This window comes from Peromyscus eremicus, chromosome 3 (assembly GCF_949786415.1).
Source record: "Peromyscus eremicus chromosome 3, PerEre_H2_v1, whole genome shotgun sequence".
NCBI lineage: Eukaryota > Metazoa > Chordata > Mammalia > Rodentia > Cricetidae > Peromyscus > Peromyscus eremicus.
Genome location: NC_081418.1, coordinates 98,020,626 through 98,037,839, shown reverse-complemented (window position 1 = coordinate 98,037,839; position 17,214 = coordinate 98,020,626). Strand labels below are relative to the sequence as shown.

At 46.4% G+C, this 17,214-nt stretch overlaps 1 long non-coding RNA gene and 1 pseudogene across 1 annotated transcript; both read left to right on the top strand.

Moving 5' to 3' along the window:
- Positions 1-5,755: 5,755 nt before the first annotated feature.
- On the top strand, positions 5,756-12,429 carry LOC131907131 (uncharacterized). The gene is made up of 3 exons (XR_009378295.1): positions 5,756-5,883; positions 11,317-11,470; positions 11,577-12,429. It is a non-coding gene; the product is annotated as an uncharacterized LOC131907131 (long non-coding RNA).
- On the top strand, positions 8,050-9,042 carry LOC131907130 (sperm motility kinase X-like; annotated as a pseudogene).
- Positions 12,430-17,214: the final 4,785 nt, after the last annotated feature.

Below are 17,214 nucleotides of genomic sequence, written 5' to 3'. Positions count from 1 at the left end.
CATAGTGACCTGTGTTCTATCTCTAGAGCCCGCACAATAGAGAAGAAAACTGACTCCTGCTAGTAGTTCTCTGCCTTTCCTAGCATGCAGGCATGCCATGTTCCCTGCCATGACAGTCATGGGCCAACCCTCTGAAACTGTAAGCAAGTCCCCAGTTAAATGCTTTTCTTTTACAAACTGCCTTGGTCACAGTGTCTCTTCACAGCAATAGAACAATAACCAAGACACTAGTTGACTTAGCAGACCCAATCTGGTGCTGGAGTCCCAGGAAGATCCTAAAGAGCTTCCAGTTTTCAGTCCACACTGGAATCCAGAAGAAGTGGGTTCTAACACTGACTAAGGAAGGCTCAGACTGGATGAACTTGCCAGTGAGAGTGAGGGCAAGCAGACAGAGAAAGTACAAGCTTCCTTCTGCCAGCTGAAGGTGTGGGCCAGATGTAGGGTGGATCTGCTGACTCATATGATCCAGAATTAGGGAGAGTCTCCACCTCAAATAATTCAACCAAGGAAAATTCCTCTCAGTTAATTCCTAACATTCTCAAGTTGACAAGATTAGCCATCACAGACTCCCAACGTCAACCAGAGACCACCATCCATTTCTCAATACTCTGAGTCTAATGAGAAGGGAATTGACTTTCTTGAGTGTGTATATGACGAGCTTTATAAGTAGATAGCTATTAAAGTGTTAGGGAGCAAGTGGAAAAGGAACCATGCTGCCTGTCCACTAATAGCTGAATATCAGTGTCCACAACCCACTGAAGGACAGCACTCTGGAGCCTGTTGCTGGCATGACCACCATTCCCTCTATTATTATTAAAGTGGAAAGTATCCTTCTTATGGTTTTGATGGCAGATGTCCCACAAAGAATCATATGTTTGAACAGGAGTCACTGTTTGGGGAAGGTGTGGACCTTAGGAATGGGGGCCTTGCCAGAATAAGTCAGTCACTGGCAACAGGGGAGAACTGGATATAACCAGCTTCCTCAGGTTCCTACGGCCCTAGGTACCTGCCGTTCCTGCTACCATGCCTTCCCTGTCCTCAAGTGCAGAAACTGAGGAAATCAGCATAATTTGTGCCCATACATGGTTAGTTCATCTTTTGCTATGATGTCACAAGGAGCCATTGTGAGGAATGATAGACATCTGGCCATATACAGAACGCACTAGGGCTGGTTTCTGTCCATACAGTGTGGTAGCTGTTGGTTGGTGGATCTCCACACTGGTGAGCTCCACAAGGACTCTGCACAGCTGTTGAACCTCATCAGAGTGAGTTCCCTTCTGAGGCCACGGCTTTTGTGGCTTTTCTGTTTATTTATTCATCTGTTGGTTTCAGGAATGATTGTCCTTACTCTTATTTTTCTTGATAATCTCCCACTTTATTTTTGTATTCTTTCTTGATCTATGCCATTTTCACTTTGATTTATCCCTTTTCCACAATTAAAAAACAGGCATTAGTTTATATTAACTGTACATCTTGAGTAAGTAATCTCACAATGACATTTCCAAGCATATCCATGAACTTTGAACACATTCCTCTCATCTCACTAACTCCTGCCCACTGATTCCAAGTCTCCACTGCTTCCCTTTTTATTTCAGGCCCTCCCACTCTATGTTTTGGGGACTCTTAGTCCAAGAACTGAGAGGCCACATTGGATGATCTTTCTTTTTTTTGGGGGGGGGGGGTGTTTTTTTTTCAAGACAAGGTTTCACTGTGTAGCACTGGTGTCCTGGAACTCATTCTGTAGACCAGGTTGGCCTCAAATTCAGAAATCAGAGTGGCTCTGCCTCCCTAGTGCTGGATTAAAGGCATGTATCACCACTGCCCAGCTAGAAGGTGTTTAAGGAAGGGCATCCATGGTGTCTGTGCTTTAGGAAAAAGTCTCCTCCTAGGTGGCTAACTTAGGCTGGCAGTTCAAAAGTCATGGCTCCGAGCAGGTCAGAGATGAGATTCCGTTCTTTTCATGTTACGTATAGAACAGGGCAGCTGGAAAGAATTCAAAAACAGGAAAAAAATGAAAGTCTAAAAGGAGCCTGTTCTTCAAGGAAGAAAAGAACTTTCCTTGGTGGGACTTACCACACCCTATCCCTCCACCATCTTCTGTCCTGTCTGATGGAAACTGTCCTTTCATGGGTCATTTTCATTTTCTAACTTAAGTGGGGTGTGTGATCACAGGACTAAATCTGTGTGCTATCACACACAGAGGTTGGGGACAATGATTTTGAAGCAAAGGATCAGTTCTGCTGGCCTACGAGCTCAAAGAACATGTCCAGGAACAAAACTACCTAGTGCTGGAATCATGCCCAGCACTCCACAGACCCACCCCAAACACCTGTCCCTTTGGAAAAGGAGGGGACATTTCATTGACAAGGACAGTCTTTACCTGATTTTCCCAAACCTGGCCTTGAATAAAACTCCTAATCTTTCTTTCTTTCTTTCTTTCTTCCTTCCTTCCTTCCTTCCTTCCTTCCTTCCTTCCTTTCTTTCTTTCTTTCTTTCTTTCTTTCTTTCTTTCTTTCTTTCTTTCTTTCATGCTGAATGCAGTTTATTGAAGGAGGAAGGAGGTCTTAAATACAGGCTTACAGCATAATGGGAGAACCCCAGAGGGCAGAAGTTTGCTACCAATGTTTTACAATCTTGCATCTAAACTGTTGATGCCCAATTATGCAGGATATACAGACAAGGATCTTCCCTTAAGCATTCAGGAGGGTGGAACCCAGCAGGGAATTAGCATAGGGAGGATATCAAGGTCAAGGTAAGCAAGCAAGGCAACAGCTACCCAAAACGGGGGCCAGGGCCCTACAGGTCCCCCTTTTACTAAAAAAATGAGCTTCTGACTTAGGTTGCATGGGACATCAGCAGGTCACCTTACCTGTCATGGAGACACCTGCCCAGGCCACACAGGCGCTCTGTCTTAGGTTGGTGAGCGCCCCCCAGGAATTACCCATCTCTGAATACTCATTATGATATAGGTTCAATCATGTGTGAGCTGCAGAGTTAACTGTTGCCAAAGATCTCAAAGTGGCGCTGGGCTTGCAATCTGTGTGTTCGACACAGAAAAGACCAACAGAAATCTTTGTTTGTTTATCCAGACAGGGTTTCTCTGTGTGTGGCCCTGGCTATCCTGGAATTCTCTCTGTAGACCGGGCTGGTCTTGATCTCACAGAGGTCTGCCTGCCTATGCCTCCCAAGTACTGGCATTAAAGGCATGTGCCACCACCTCCAATCTTAATCTTTTCATCTTTGGGGAGAGGTGATGGGTAGCAGAACCTTCATGGTCCAACATCAAAGCCCTTCAGTCTCTTTCCTGGATTTCCCAGGTGTTGATGATGAGGGAGGGCTTATCCTCTGTGGCTTTCAGAAACCTAATACCTGATAGAGAACTAGCAAGTAGGACTTCAGTGCCCATTGCTGGACAGTACCCATGTCTCCTTTTCATCATGTGATGATTTAGTTTGCTAGAATTGCTAGCCAGTGCTTAAGTGTGGAATGTGTAGACACGTGACGCCTTCAGGTGGTGTGAACATTTTCTTGACAGAAAACATCCTTCTTGACCTCTTGGAAACTTCCATCCAGTTTCTTTGGCTCATGTCACATAGCTGCTTCTGGGTGGGTCCTGTGAGGTCCATCTAATGTGTAAAACCAATGACTTCTGATGGGAGGTGACAGCAGCGTCGCTTCAAGAACATGGAAAAGGCTGCCCACAGCCCTCCCACCTCAGTTGTTGATGTCACACTCACTGTGTCCGTGCCCTGTGTCTCACAGCAAATGATATTTCTGAAGCAGTGGGAAGCTCGATCATGTACAAAACAAAAGCAGTCCTTGCTCTTCTCTTTGCTTTTGCTTTTTGGTTTGGTGAGACAGGGTCTCCTGTAGCACAGGCTAGCCTCAAGACCACTGTGGAGCCAAAGACAACTAGAACTGCTATTCCTCCTGCCTCCACTCTCCTAGCTTTAATAATTGCATGTGCTCACCTTTATGAGACTTTGGTTGTTTCTCTGTCAGTTTAGTGGCCTCACCTGAGTCTACTGATATTTTAACTACCATCAGTGCCCCGAGGCCCCAGAGGCAGCACCCCACCATACAGCCCGAGGCCTAGCGGGATTTCTGGTCCCACTGGTGCCAGCTCAGCCACAGCCGCCAAATATAAGTTTTAACTAAGACTATTGTTCTATTTACCAATAAGGACTTGGGAATCAGATGTTGGGGAGAAAACCTAAACCTGCTAGATGAGAGAGGCCGAGAAGCAACCAGAAGACCTTCCTTTTTGGCCAGAGACCCAAGGAGAAGTGTCTCTATACTCGTCCCAAACCAAAAAGACCCAAATCTCTAAGTCCCTCCCTCCTCCATCCTGTGCATCTCTCTATCCATATTCCTGCCTCCTCCTTCCTCTCTAGGCTAATTCCTGTCAACTAGTTGCTGGCCCCACCCCCTGACCCAAGGGTAATTTTATTACCAGTCTCTGAGTTTCTCAGTGCCACCAAATATCCCATAACACTTCCTGTTTTTTCCCATTGAGCTCCGATATAATGTACATCAGCTGCCCTGAAGGACTCCTCTCAGGCTGGACACAGCTAGTTGTATCATGTCTAATTGTGAGGTGTGTGTGTGTGTGTGTGTGTGTGTGTGTGTGTAGTGTGTGTATAAGTGTGAGTCTGTGTCTGTGTCCTACCAAGTCTCTGTTGAAACATCAGTCACAAAACAATAGTATTAAGATCTGAGGACTCAAAAAAAAAGATCTGGGCACTCACAAGCACTAAAGACTTGCCACACAGCAGAACATGTGGCCTTTAGAAAAGGGCTTGATAGACTGAGTTCATGCTTTTCCTTGACCATGTGAGAATACATACAAAGTACCAATTAGAGTTAGAAAGCAGCCCTGTTACACACTCAATCTGTTGGTATCTTGATCTTGCTTTGCCAATGTCCAGATACACAAGCAACCAATTTCTGTTTTTTATAAGGGACAAACTAAGGCATTTTGTTTGAGGGCAGAAGGCCTAGGGTGCCAGGATATGGCTCCATCTCCTACACATATTGTCTATAGGGTTCTGGCTGACAAGTTCTTGATCATTTTGAACATATCAGGCCACTGTCTTCTGGGATCCTGGACTTTGGTGAGAAGTTTTAGGAACAATGGGGACCATGAGACAAATGTTGTCAACTTTCTCTCAGCCCCACAGATGTTAATACTAGGTCCTGGGGTGCCATGGAAAACAGTATTTTCTCACAATATCCCAAGGTAGTCAGGAGCTGTCATCCTATAGGACCCATCAATCTGAGTTAAAGAAAAATAAGTTGAATTCTTTGAGAGTAGACATGATGAGTTATTACAAACTTGTCACCGAAGGCTAGGGTCCAAATGAAGAGCAAAACCCTATCCACCTACTAAGGGAGACTATCAGTCTGTAACCGAGGCAGGGCCAATGCTCTGGAGCCATTGTCATTCTTATGACTCCTTGTTTTATTATTAAAGTGGAAGGGTCCTTGTTAAGGTTTGGGTGTCAATGCCCCACCAAGAATCGAGTGTTTGGACACTGGTCCCACCAGGTGACACCATTTGGGGAATTTTTGGGTCTCGGGAAGTGGGCTAGCAGGAAGAGGTGGGTCACTGGGCAACACTGAGGACAGCCATTTGAGTGTAACCAGGCTCCTCAGGCCCCTACTGCCCCACTGGCCAGACCAGTGAGCTGTGCCGAGCCCTCATTGGTCCATTTCTTGCTGTGATGTCACAATGACAGACACTTGTGCACTCACAGCTCTGGCTGAGGCTGCCTCCTGTCCTCACAGAGCAGGAGCTGTCAGTTGGTTGGAGAGAGGTGGTGTTCGGCACTGGTGAAAGAAAGAGTCGACTTGGACTTTTGGGAGCTGTTGGACCCCGACACTGTGAGTTTCTCTCCAAGTCTGTTGACTTTATTTGGTTTCTTGTTCTCAGTGAATTTGTCTATTGGCTTGCTTTATTTTTGCACTTACTTTTTCATATTCTTTATTATCTTCTATTTGACTTTCTATTCTTTTTGATGTGTATGGGGTAATTCAAGACAGGGTTTCTCTGTGTAGCTCTGGCCTTTATGGAACTCACTCCAGAGGGCCTTGAACTCAGAGATCTGCCTGCCTCTGCCTCTTGAGTGCTGGGAATAAAGGCATGTGCCACCACTGCCCACCAGTTTTTATTCATTTTTAGGTTGTGTTTACTGAGGTAGAATATTTTGATATATTTATTTTATGGGTATGAGTATTTTGTCTCCATGTATGTCTGTGCACTACGAGCCTGGTCTCCGTGGAGGTCACAAGAGGGAGACAGATTAGCTGAAACTCAAGTAACAGGTGGTTGTGAGCCACCATGTGGCTGTTGGGCACCTAACCGGGCTTCTATGAAAGAGCAGGAGGTGCTCTGAAACACTAAATCATCTCTCCAGCCCCTCGGTGTTTATCTTTACCGCTTCATTTATTTTTGTCATGTTTTCCTTGATTTATTCCTCCCATTTCAAGCCTATTCTTGGTATGGAATATGGCATATAAAAGCGATTTAGTTATGATAATCACAGGAACACCTGTAATGCATTTTGATCACATTAATCATGTGATTAACCTGTGCTGTTATGCTTTCTTCTCCACTTCCTCCTCCACTTTCCTAGTAGCCCCTTTTTAAGTTGACGACCCCCTCCTGCTCCCAAATCCCACAGAGGAGAGAAAACAAGGGGCACATTTGAAGGACTGGCTTTTCCCAGGTAAAGCATCTGCTCCAGTCTGTCCTTGTTGAGAGCCCCAGTTTCATCCTGGATGGCTTCCCATGGCTTGACTGTGACACTCTTGCCCTTCATTCCGTTTCTATATTGTGTCATTTGTCCTCTAAGCATGCAGAGCAATCCTTGCAAGGATCCTTGTGAGTGTGTTTTAACCATCAAGTATGGCCTTATTAATGTGTTGTGGAATTTGGTGAGAAGTATTAGTACTATTATTAAGGACTTTTACATCCATGTTCATCATGGAAACAACCTTTTTTTTTTTTTCTTAATAGTGTCCTTTCCTGGCTTTGGCATGAATGAGTTTGGAACTGTTAAGTCCTTTCTATTTTGTGCAGTTTGGAGGAGTGCTGATATTTGTTCTTTAGGGGCTGGAATGACTCATCAGTAAGTGCCTGGTCCTGGGCTTTTCTGTGCAGAGTCGTTTTTCATAAATACTTCAACTTTTTTGTTTATCATCTCTTCTCAAGTTGAATTTGTATCTAGAAGTTTTTCAAATTTATCCACATTTTTCAATCAATGAGAAGGACCCTGTGGGTTTAAAAAACAGAATAATTTGGGGTGGGGTAGGTTGGAGAGATGGCCCAGCAGGTAGAAGCATGTACTGTTCTTACAGAAGACCTAGGTTTGCCTCCCAGCACTCCCATGACCCACCATAACTGCCTGAAACTCCACTTCTAGGGGATCTGATGACCTCTTCTGACCTTCTAGGTCATGGAAAAGAAATAATACAAAAAGACTTTTATCACTATTTTAAGTATGTATAGTGCCTGTGAGTGTTCACGTGTCTGTGCATGTGTGCCCACATGAGCACATGCACACATATGTATGGATACCCTCAGAGGCCAGAGGTGTAGGATCTCCTAGAGCTGGAGTTAGGGCAGTTGTGAGTCACCTGACCTGGGTCCTGAGAACCACATACAGGTCTTCTGAAGTCCTGAGCCATCTCCCCACCCGGGCACTCTGGATTTGGGGGTGTCTGTTGTCATATCAACTGCTCTTGCATCTGATTTTTATTAGTGCCTTCTCTCTCAGTGAGTGTTGAGTTAGGGTTAGAGGATGATTATCCTTTCCAAGAAGTGGCTCTTAGTTTCTGTGACCCCTTGTTTTATTCTCTGTTTCTGGCTGATTCTTACCAACCGAAGCTGTGCCTTTGTGTGTGTGTGTGTGTGTGTGTGTGTGTGTGTGTGTGTGTGTGTGTGTGTTTTGGTGCCTGTCCTGGATCTCACTCCAGGACAGTTCAAGACCAGGCTGGCCTCGAACTCACAGAGATCTGCCCGGCTCTGCCTTCCAAGTGCTGGGATTAAAGGGGTGTGCCACCACCGCCCGGTCCGATCTGTGTCTTATTCTGCTGTCTGCTGCTTTGGAAGGTGCTTTCTTCTCTTCCTGAGCATTGAGTCCCTGTTAGGTTGCCTGAAGTATCTCTGACTTTCTTTTCCTTTTGTATGTAGGAATTTGTATTGATAAATAGTCGCATGGGCCTGATTTAGACTGTTTAAAAATCCCCATTGAGAGTTTGGTTCTAGCCGTATCAACAAGGACCTGACCATGGAGCAGGGCGGGGAGGCCCACTGCTCTGCTGAGGAGACCTTCACTGCTGACTATAAGATGATGATGACCCTGGGCCAAGGACAGTTTTCAGAGGTCAAACTGGCCTTTCATATCCCCACTGTATCCTGTGTGGCGGTAAAAATTCTTAAAAATCAGAAGTATGCTTCGCTTATCAAAAGTGAAATCAACATCATGAAATTCCTTGCCCATCCCAACATAATTAAATTGTTTCATGTGGTCCAGACCAGGGAGACCACCTACCTGGTGATGGAGCGTGCATCAGAGGGAGACCTGCTGCATCACATCCTGGAACTGGGGCCTTAGAGGAGAGTGAGGTTCAAAGGCTGTTTACCCAGATACTGCATGCTGTGAAGTATTGCCATGATAAATTTATCATCCACAGAGACATAAAGGCCAATAACATCCTCCTTGACCACAGGGGTAATGCGAAGCTGTGTGATTTTGGCCTCTCTGCTAAGGTCATCCCTGGGCAGAGGCTTAGTGGGTTTTGTGGCACTCTGAATTACTGTGCTCCGGAACTCTTTGGAAAGGAGACATACGATGGCCATGCCACTGATATTTGGAGCATGAGACACAGAAAAGTCTGTGTGACTGATATGGATGGTACATCTGTCTATGTATCTCCCTAATGTGACATGAAAACAAAGGTCCTGGGATGATGCTCTTGCTAGGATGGCTTCTGTGTCCAACAGTGTGTCTTGATAGTGTTCTACCACTAGGAGAACACATCTGTTCTGTCCTCTGAGCAACATTGAGCTCCTAGGACAGACATTTTTTTGTGCTTAACTGAGAAGAAAAGAGAACTTTATTCCACTCTGGGGTGAGAAGAGCACCCCAGAACCCCATGCTTCCCAACCCACCGACAGCAACTCTGGGAAAGTACATTGCACAGGATCCTGGATCTGCTCAGAAAAAACTGAGGAGGACTTCTCAGGTGACTCTGGCCAGCCTGGGAGGGAGATCTGTCCTCTCACCTTGTGATCCCCCTAAGACAACTGTATTGTTCACCTGTCCCCATCCCCAGGAATATAAAGCCACTGGTGAGGACCTCTCTCTGTCTCTGTCTCTGTGTCTCTCTTTCTCTCTCTCTCTGTCTCCCTTCTACATGAACAACTTCCAGGCAGGTCAGCTGTTCTGTCTTAAATTAGACCCCCCAGAGAATCACCAAACACTGAAGATCACTATAAACAGCAAACCTAAATGCAAACATGAAATAAAAATTGCAATGATTGAAATAGATATATGAAATTAAAACCAACCAACCAAAAAAACCACACGTAAAACCTTGAATGACCCACCCTGATAATAACAGTCTCACAGAAGCATGCTAAAGGAACACATTCCACCTACAACCAAAGATGGAAATTGGCTTTCATTCCCTGACAGGTGTATTAAGGTGTCACATGCACACTTCCATTTTATTTTCTGACATTTGTTTCTGTCTACTTTGGTCAACAGGAATAGTATTGCTACAAACTGTTTTCATCTGCTGGTTTTAGTGTTCACACAGAGTATTGCCCTATAACCCGGGCTGGACTGAATTCAGTATGTAGTCCAGTCTGGCTTTAAATTCCTGAGGGTGCTGTGGCCTCAGTTCCTCTTAGGTGCACTGGAACACTGTTAGCATTTGTGGTTTAGTCAAAGTCTCATATATCCCAGGCAGGCCACTCTGTAGCCGAAGATGACCTTGAGCAGGATCCTCATCTTCTTGTTTCTAACTTCCCAAGGCAGAAATTCCAGTTTTGAGCCACTCTGCCCTGTTAAGTATGAAAAGCTCAAGGCCAGTATAGGCAGGAGTGAGTTGCAGGCTGAGTGGAATCCCATCTCAAAAAGAATATGGAAATACTGAATATTTTGAACTATCAGAGCTGGACACGGGCTGGGGAGATGAGCGAATGGCTAAAGCACCACAGAGAAAGGAAGGACTGTGTGAAAACAGGATGTGGCCGTGTCCTTATGTCATCTGAGGCCTGGTGCTGAAGAGAGGCAAGTGTGGGAGCTTGCTGGCCTGAGGTCAGTGAGATACCCTGTCTCAAAAATGAAGGTGAAAGCCTGGTTAACAAACAAAAAGAACTAAGGTATGCCAGGTGGTGGTTGCGCATACCTTTAATCCCAGCACTTGGGAGGGAGAGCCAGGCGGATCTCTGTGAGTTCGAGGCCAGCCTGGTCTACAGAGTGAGATCCAGGACAGGCACCAAAAGTACACAAAGAAACCCTGTCTTGAAAAAAAATTAAGGTGTAAAAGCATTTGAGCATTTGATAAATATTCCTGATCTACATGTGTGCTCAAAGGTTTAGAATAGAATAGACAGACAGACAGACAGACAAACACACATAAACACACACACACACACACACACACACACACACACACACACACACACACCTGTGGTCACGCATGCATCATGCACAAACACACACACTCTTTGTGCAGAGTTCTCCACCCTGTCCTTACCCATACCCCTCACTACTGTCTATTCCTTATACTCATGAACTTTTCTTTTCTTTGCCAAAGCACATGACTCTTAAACCCCATGGTGGCATAACTACCAGTCCCCTCTAATGAGGAATCCTCTCATTTTTTTCTCTCCTCTTGTTTTGACTCCGGTTTTCTGTCTGTAGTCCAGGCTGCCAAGGACTGGCGACCCTCCTGCCCTCAGCCAACTGATTGGAGGGGATACAGGTGTGCACCTGGTCTTAGTGCATTTGAGGGGTTTTGTTTTTTAAATTATCTATGTAGTGGTGGATGACCTTGAACTTTTAATCCTCTGCCTCCACCTACCAAATATAGGGAGTACAGGAATTCCCCACCAAGCCTGGTTTATTTGGTCCTGGGGACCAAACCCAGGGTCCCCTGCATGCTGGACAAGAGCTGAGTCACACCTGTAGCTCAGGCTAGCCTGGGACTCACTATGTAGCTGAGAAGACCTCCTGATGGAATTACAGATCTACACCATTGACCCTGAACTTTTTCTCTCTCTTTTTCTTTTAACCTTTCTAGATGACCTAGTCTTTTTATTGAGAGTCTTTTGGAGTGCCACAAACATGAGCTGTATCCGGATGCCGCTCTTCTTCTGAAGCTGGTGAGCTGTGATCTGGGCAGGAGGGAGGGAAAGGAGGCTGTCCCAGTCCCATGCCCTCTCAAGGACACTCAGGTCAGTATGCAGCAGTCCCTGGACTGTCACCTGTGTAGCCAGGCTGCTTTGAAGGACTGTTCTGACTAGCGGCCCTCAAGTTGGTCTCATTTAACTCTCTATGCAGCTCCGTGGGACAGGATGGAAGGCACAAGCCTCAACCAGCCCATGTCCAGACCTGCAGATGATGACACTATGAAATGGAGCCTCACCCCCACTGCTTCAAGGTTTAGTCCCCTCACCCCTCGGGAGATCTCATACCCCTCAATTTAGCCAGTTCTAGGGAGTTTGTGCATTTTTCTTAAGACTAGATGTAGAGCCAGGGTGAAGGTGTATGCCTATAATCCCAGGACTCTGGAGGCTTAGTCAGGAGACTAGCCATAAATTCAAGGCCAGCCTGGGCTATATAAGGAGCAGTAGTCTAGCTTTGGTGACACTGTGATATCTCTCTCTCTCTAAAACACAGAAATCGAACAACAGGACTAGTTCTCTATGTGCCTTGCATGCACACTGGTTCTTGGCCCTGGGTTCTTGTCCAGCATAAAATAAAACCAGGTGGAGCATGCTGGGAATCCCAGTTTTGGAGGGTGGAGACAAGAGGATCAGGCGGTCAAGGTCATCTTCCAACATAGAGAGTTGGAGGTCCGTCTAGGAGGAATGACACTCTATTTTAAAAGCAAACAACCCCTACCCCCAAATCTTAATGCCCAAATCTCAGAAAACAGTGACATGGCAGCCCATAACAACCACCTATTCCATGTGATTCAGACCTTTCTGATAGAGAGAAGAAAGTCGGCCATCTAGATGTGCAGTGCAGTAATTTTTTTCCCTGTGACTCACATCTGGAATTGGCCTCAGCATTGAGTTCATCCCCTATGCACAGCACTGAAGAGCTATTCAACAAGTACTTCCTGCTGTTAAGGCTCAGCGGGCCTTGTCTGTCAAGTGATAGTACCTCATTCATCATGGTGTGAGAAATCTGTAGTGGAAATTCATTCCACCAATTAGCTTTGAGGTATAAGTCTTAGGGCATGGCTTCTGTTCCACATATATGATCGCTTAAAAGGAAAGAGGGAGGGGTGGGTCCCAAAAGAGGGTGGAGTGGGTCCCATCCCTTCTTTTTTTAATTAAGAAATTTTCTATTCATTTTTACATACCAACCACAAATCCCCCTCTCCATCCTCCTCCCATCCCCCAGCCTCCCCCTCCCCAATACATCCCCCATTCCCCACCTCTTACAAGGCAAGGCCTCCCATGGGGAGTCAGCAGAGCCTGACATTCAGTTGAGGCAGGTCCAAGCCCCTCCCCCTGCACCAAGGCTGCATAAGGTGCCCCACCATAGGCACTAGTCTCCAAAGAGCCCGCGCATGCACAAGGGAAGGATCCTGATCCCACTGCCAAGGAGCCCCTTAAGCAGGTCAAGCTGCACACTGTCTCGCCTATGGTCAGTTTATCAGTTTCCTTTAGCAATAGTGCATGGCAGCAATGGTCCAGATGCAGGTAGCCATCCTGCTGCAGCAGGGTCTAAGCATTTAGATAAACAAGCCACAGGCCTTTTCCAGAGTCCCAAAGTCTGAGTCAGTACGTCTTTGGCCACCCTGTGCCGTTCATCCACATACAGATGGAAAGGCTTGGTAATGCCCAGTAGCCTGAGTTCTGGGGCTGACATCAAAGCCTCCTTCAGTTTTTGGAATGCCTCCTTTTCTTGGTTTTCCCAGATCAGGAGTCCATTTTCTCCTAGACTCTGGTATAATAGTTTTGCTTTTTCTGCAAAGTTTGGTACCCATAGTCTGCAGTATACAACTGTACCCAAGAATTCTCTCATCTGCCTTTTATTCTGTAGCTCAGGAATATTCAAGATAGCTTAGATCCTGCTCAAGGACAGAGTCCTGCTGCCACCCTGTAAGCAATACCCCAGATAAGTTATCTTATTGGAGCATAATTGGGCCTTGTTGGCAGACATGTGGTAGCCCAGTTGCCAGAGCATTTTAAGCAGTTCCTCAGTAGCTTGTTGGCATTCTTTCGGGGTACACACAATAATGAGGAGATCATCCACATGCTGTAAGAGGGTGACCTTTGGGTGTCCTTGGAGGTACTCAAGCAGATTTGCACTAAGGGCTTCACACAGAGTAGGGGAGTTCTTAAACCCCTGTGGTAGTCAGGTCCAGGTCGGTTGGTCACTGAACCCTGACTAAGGGTCTGTCCATTCAAAAGCAAATATAGGTTGGCTCACAGGACCCTAGGGTAGAAAGAAAAAGGCATCTTTCAGGTCCAGGACAATATATACAGCTTTTCCTGGATCTAATAGGCTGAGCAAAGTGTAAGGGTTTGCACCACTCTTGTGGATAATTTCCACTTCCTATTTACTTAAGTCCTGAACAGGCTCAATTGCAAGGAGCAGTGGAGTGTCCCAAGGCGAGTGCTGGGGACCAAAATTCCCGCATCCCTAAGGCAGCTGCTGTGCTTTCTAATACCCACCTTAGCTGCCCTTGAGATGGGGCACTGTTTAACACCTATAGGCAAGGCTGAGCTTGAGAGCTGAACAAGAATTGGCTGCCAATGTGAGGCCAGTCCAGAGGACTGGTCTCTGCCCATACTCCAGGGAACTTTATCATTAATTCTGTTAGAAGGGAGTTGGCCACTCCCAGTATTTTTTTCCGTGTTAATTTTTGTCATTTGATATTTTTCTGATGAGGGGCAAGTGAACGGGATGGCTGACTATGGACTCCCTAGGTCCAGATTGGCTTTATTCTCACTGAACTTGATGGTGGCACCAAGTTTTCTCTGCAAGTCTCTACCAATCAGGGGTTATGGACGATCTGGAATAACAAGAAATGAGTCATAGTAACTTGTCCAAGGCCCACTTCTTGGTTGGTGGTCCAAGTGTAAGTTCCAGTCCCTGTGGCCCCTTGGGTGATGGTCATTTTCTTAGTAAGAAGGCCCAGGGGTTGAATTAGCACTGAATGGGCTGCACCTGTATCCATCAGGAACCCCTCACTTTTCTTGTGACCACGGACTTCTGGTGGCTCATTAGTATGGAGCTCTGGCCCCATCAATCTGATCCAGCTAGAATGTCCTTTTTCTTTACAATATGCACATTGGTCTTTCTCTGACCTGACCTGAGGCTGGTTTGGTTGCTTGAGGTGCTTTTGATTTTGATTGGGCCTTTCTCTAAATGCAGTCCCCATTATTTTGTTCGGCCTCCTGTCTTCTCACCTGGACCTCTATTGTTAAAAGTCATTTGAGCCACATGAACTATGAACCAATAGCTGAGGAGCTCCGAACTGAATCAGGCCCTCTGGGTAAGTGAGACGGTTGATTAGCTTGATCTGTTTGGGAGGCATCCAGGCAGTGGGACCGGGTCCTGTACTCAGTGCATGAGTTGGCTGTTTGAAACCTGGGGCTTATACAGGGACACTTGGCTCAGCCTGGGAGGAGGGGACTGGACCTGCCTGGACTGAACCTACCAGGTTGAACTCAATCCTCTGGGGAGTCTTTGCCCTGGAGGAGATGGGAATGGGGGGTGGGCTGGGGGGAAGGCGGGGGGGGGGGGGCAGCATGGGAGGGGGGAGAACAAGGGAATCCGTGGCTAATATGTAAAATTAAATTAAATTATAAAATAAAAAAAAGTCATTTGAACCATTTCTACTGACGGTGACTTATTCACCCCCTGACCTCTTCTACTTTCTGTAACTTCCTGCGAATATCTGGGGCCGACTGGATGACTACAGCAGTATTATAAACAGCCCACTGGTTTTCTGGGGCATCCAGATCAATGGGGGTAAACTCCCGGTAAGCCTCTTGGAGATGATCCAGGAATCTAGCAGGAGATTCCTGATTTCCCTGAGTTACCTCAGATACCTTTGAGAATTAGTTGGTTTCTAGATGCTGCTCGAATTCTGGTCAGGAGGCCCCAGTGATAGGTGTCTAGTTCCCCCTTACCTTGATCAGTGTTGAGGTTCCAGTTTGGTAGAGTTGAGGGCAATATTCCCTCGTCTCTTCTTTTAGCATCTAACCCAGTCACCCCAGGACCCTTTGCAGCCTTCCTGGCTTCAGTCATGATTCAATCCCTCTCCTATGCAGTAAAAAGGGTACCGAGAAACTTCTTAAAACCAGCCCAGGCGAGTTGATGGATAAAGAAAAGAGTTTCCAACATGCTGATGAGGGCCCAAGGCTTCTTAGAGAAGGGAGGGTTCTGGATCTTTCAATTATATAAATCACAGGTTGAAAATGGAGGTCTGGGTCTCCTGTCCCCATCAGTCCTTTTCTCTGGCAGGAGTGGGGGCCCGCTAGGGGGTGCCTCTCTAAGGAGGGAGAATAGTTGAAGCCTAGCTTGTGGAGCATAATCCAGCAAGCTGGGATGTGGAGGTGAGGGCAGGCCAGGTTGCTTGGGACTGCAGGAACATGGTACCCTTCAGACACAGTCAGGTCTTGGACTGGCTGGAGGTGTGGATTGTAAGGTGGGGAATCTCTTGCCTTCTCTTCTGCAGAAGCCAGAACAGAGTCCAGCCATTTTCCTGAGGTTTTTCCTCAGCCTCTAACACATTAACTTGGTGACTGAAACAGAGTTCAGTCAAGGAGGGGCTCAAGGAGCAGGCCAAGCCAGTTTCGTGTGAGGAAACTGGTCAGGGTGGCCAGGGTTCCCTGGGACCAGTTGCCAGACTCACTTGGCAGTTTGAGGGTCGAACAACCGTGTTTCTGGCCATTCTAATTCACAGAGAGTGTGGAGATTCCTAGGTGACAACTCTGTAGCCCACCTAACAGAAGTTCTGAAAGGGTTACAACATGGAGCTCAAGGGAAACTTGGGTGTGGTCAGTCCAATTCCTATTTCTTCAACAAAACTTGGAAACACAAATCCAGCAGACAAAAGAAAACAATGTAAAAAGACAGTAAGTCCACACAGTCAGAGATGACCAGACAAAGATGAACATGTGATGGCCTCCTTCATTCATACACCAGAACCAGGAGGACAGGAAGACATCTCTTGCTGTCCCTGGAGACTGGGCATACAGTCGTATCCAATCTCCCAGTCTCTCCCGAGATGTCCCCAGAACAGAACAGTACAACTCATCAATCAGTCCAGTTTCAGATTTGTGTTGGCCAACAATTCTTACTTCTGTTTTCCATTTACAAATTGGCGGTGGTCACAGTCTGGGGCTCCCCTGGGCCTCCAAGTCCACAATGTCCTCACCATCACCTGGGGCCTCCAAGTTGTGGTACTTTTCTCTGTCTAGGGCCTGTCCCTCTTTAATCTGTGGCAGCCATAGTCTCCGGATCCCCTGGGCCAAGTCCACCTCAGACTTTCACCTACTTGGTCCTGTCCTGAATCCCAAGCCCTGAGTCTGGGCTCTGCCAGGTATCTCATGGGGCCTCCAAAGGTCAGATGGTTTAAGACACTTTGGAAAAGACCACAGGCTCAATTAAGATTATAATTAGTGAAATTCACTGAAGCTGCTAGCAGGACAATGGCCTCTGACCCAAGCTAGAGACTGCTGCATGAAGTAGCTGAGAGGAGGATTCTTAAAGGCAAAAACTGCAAGAAGAGCTTACGTGTCTGCACAAATAGGCCAAGAATTGCTTTGCTTTGCCAAGATTAGGTACTCAAGGCGACCTAAAAAGGGTCCCTGAATGTCTGATAAGCATGTTTGCTGTAACAAAATAAATAAATAAATAAAAAATCAAAGCAGCCATAGCACAACAAGCAGATTCTGGTCATGTGTCTATTTCTGGGTGGGGTTGTTGAGTCGGGGTTACTGGGAACTTT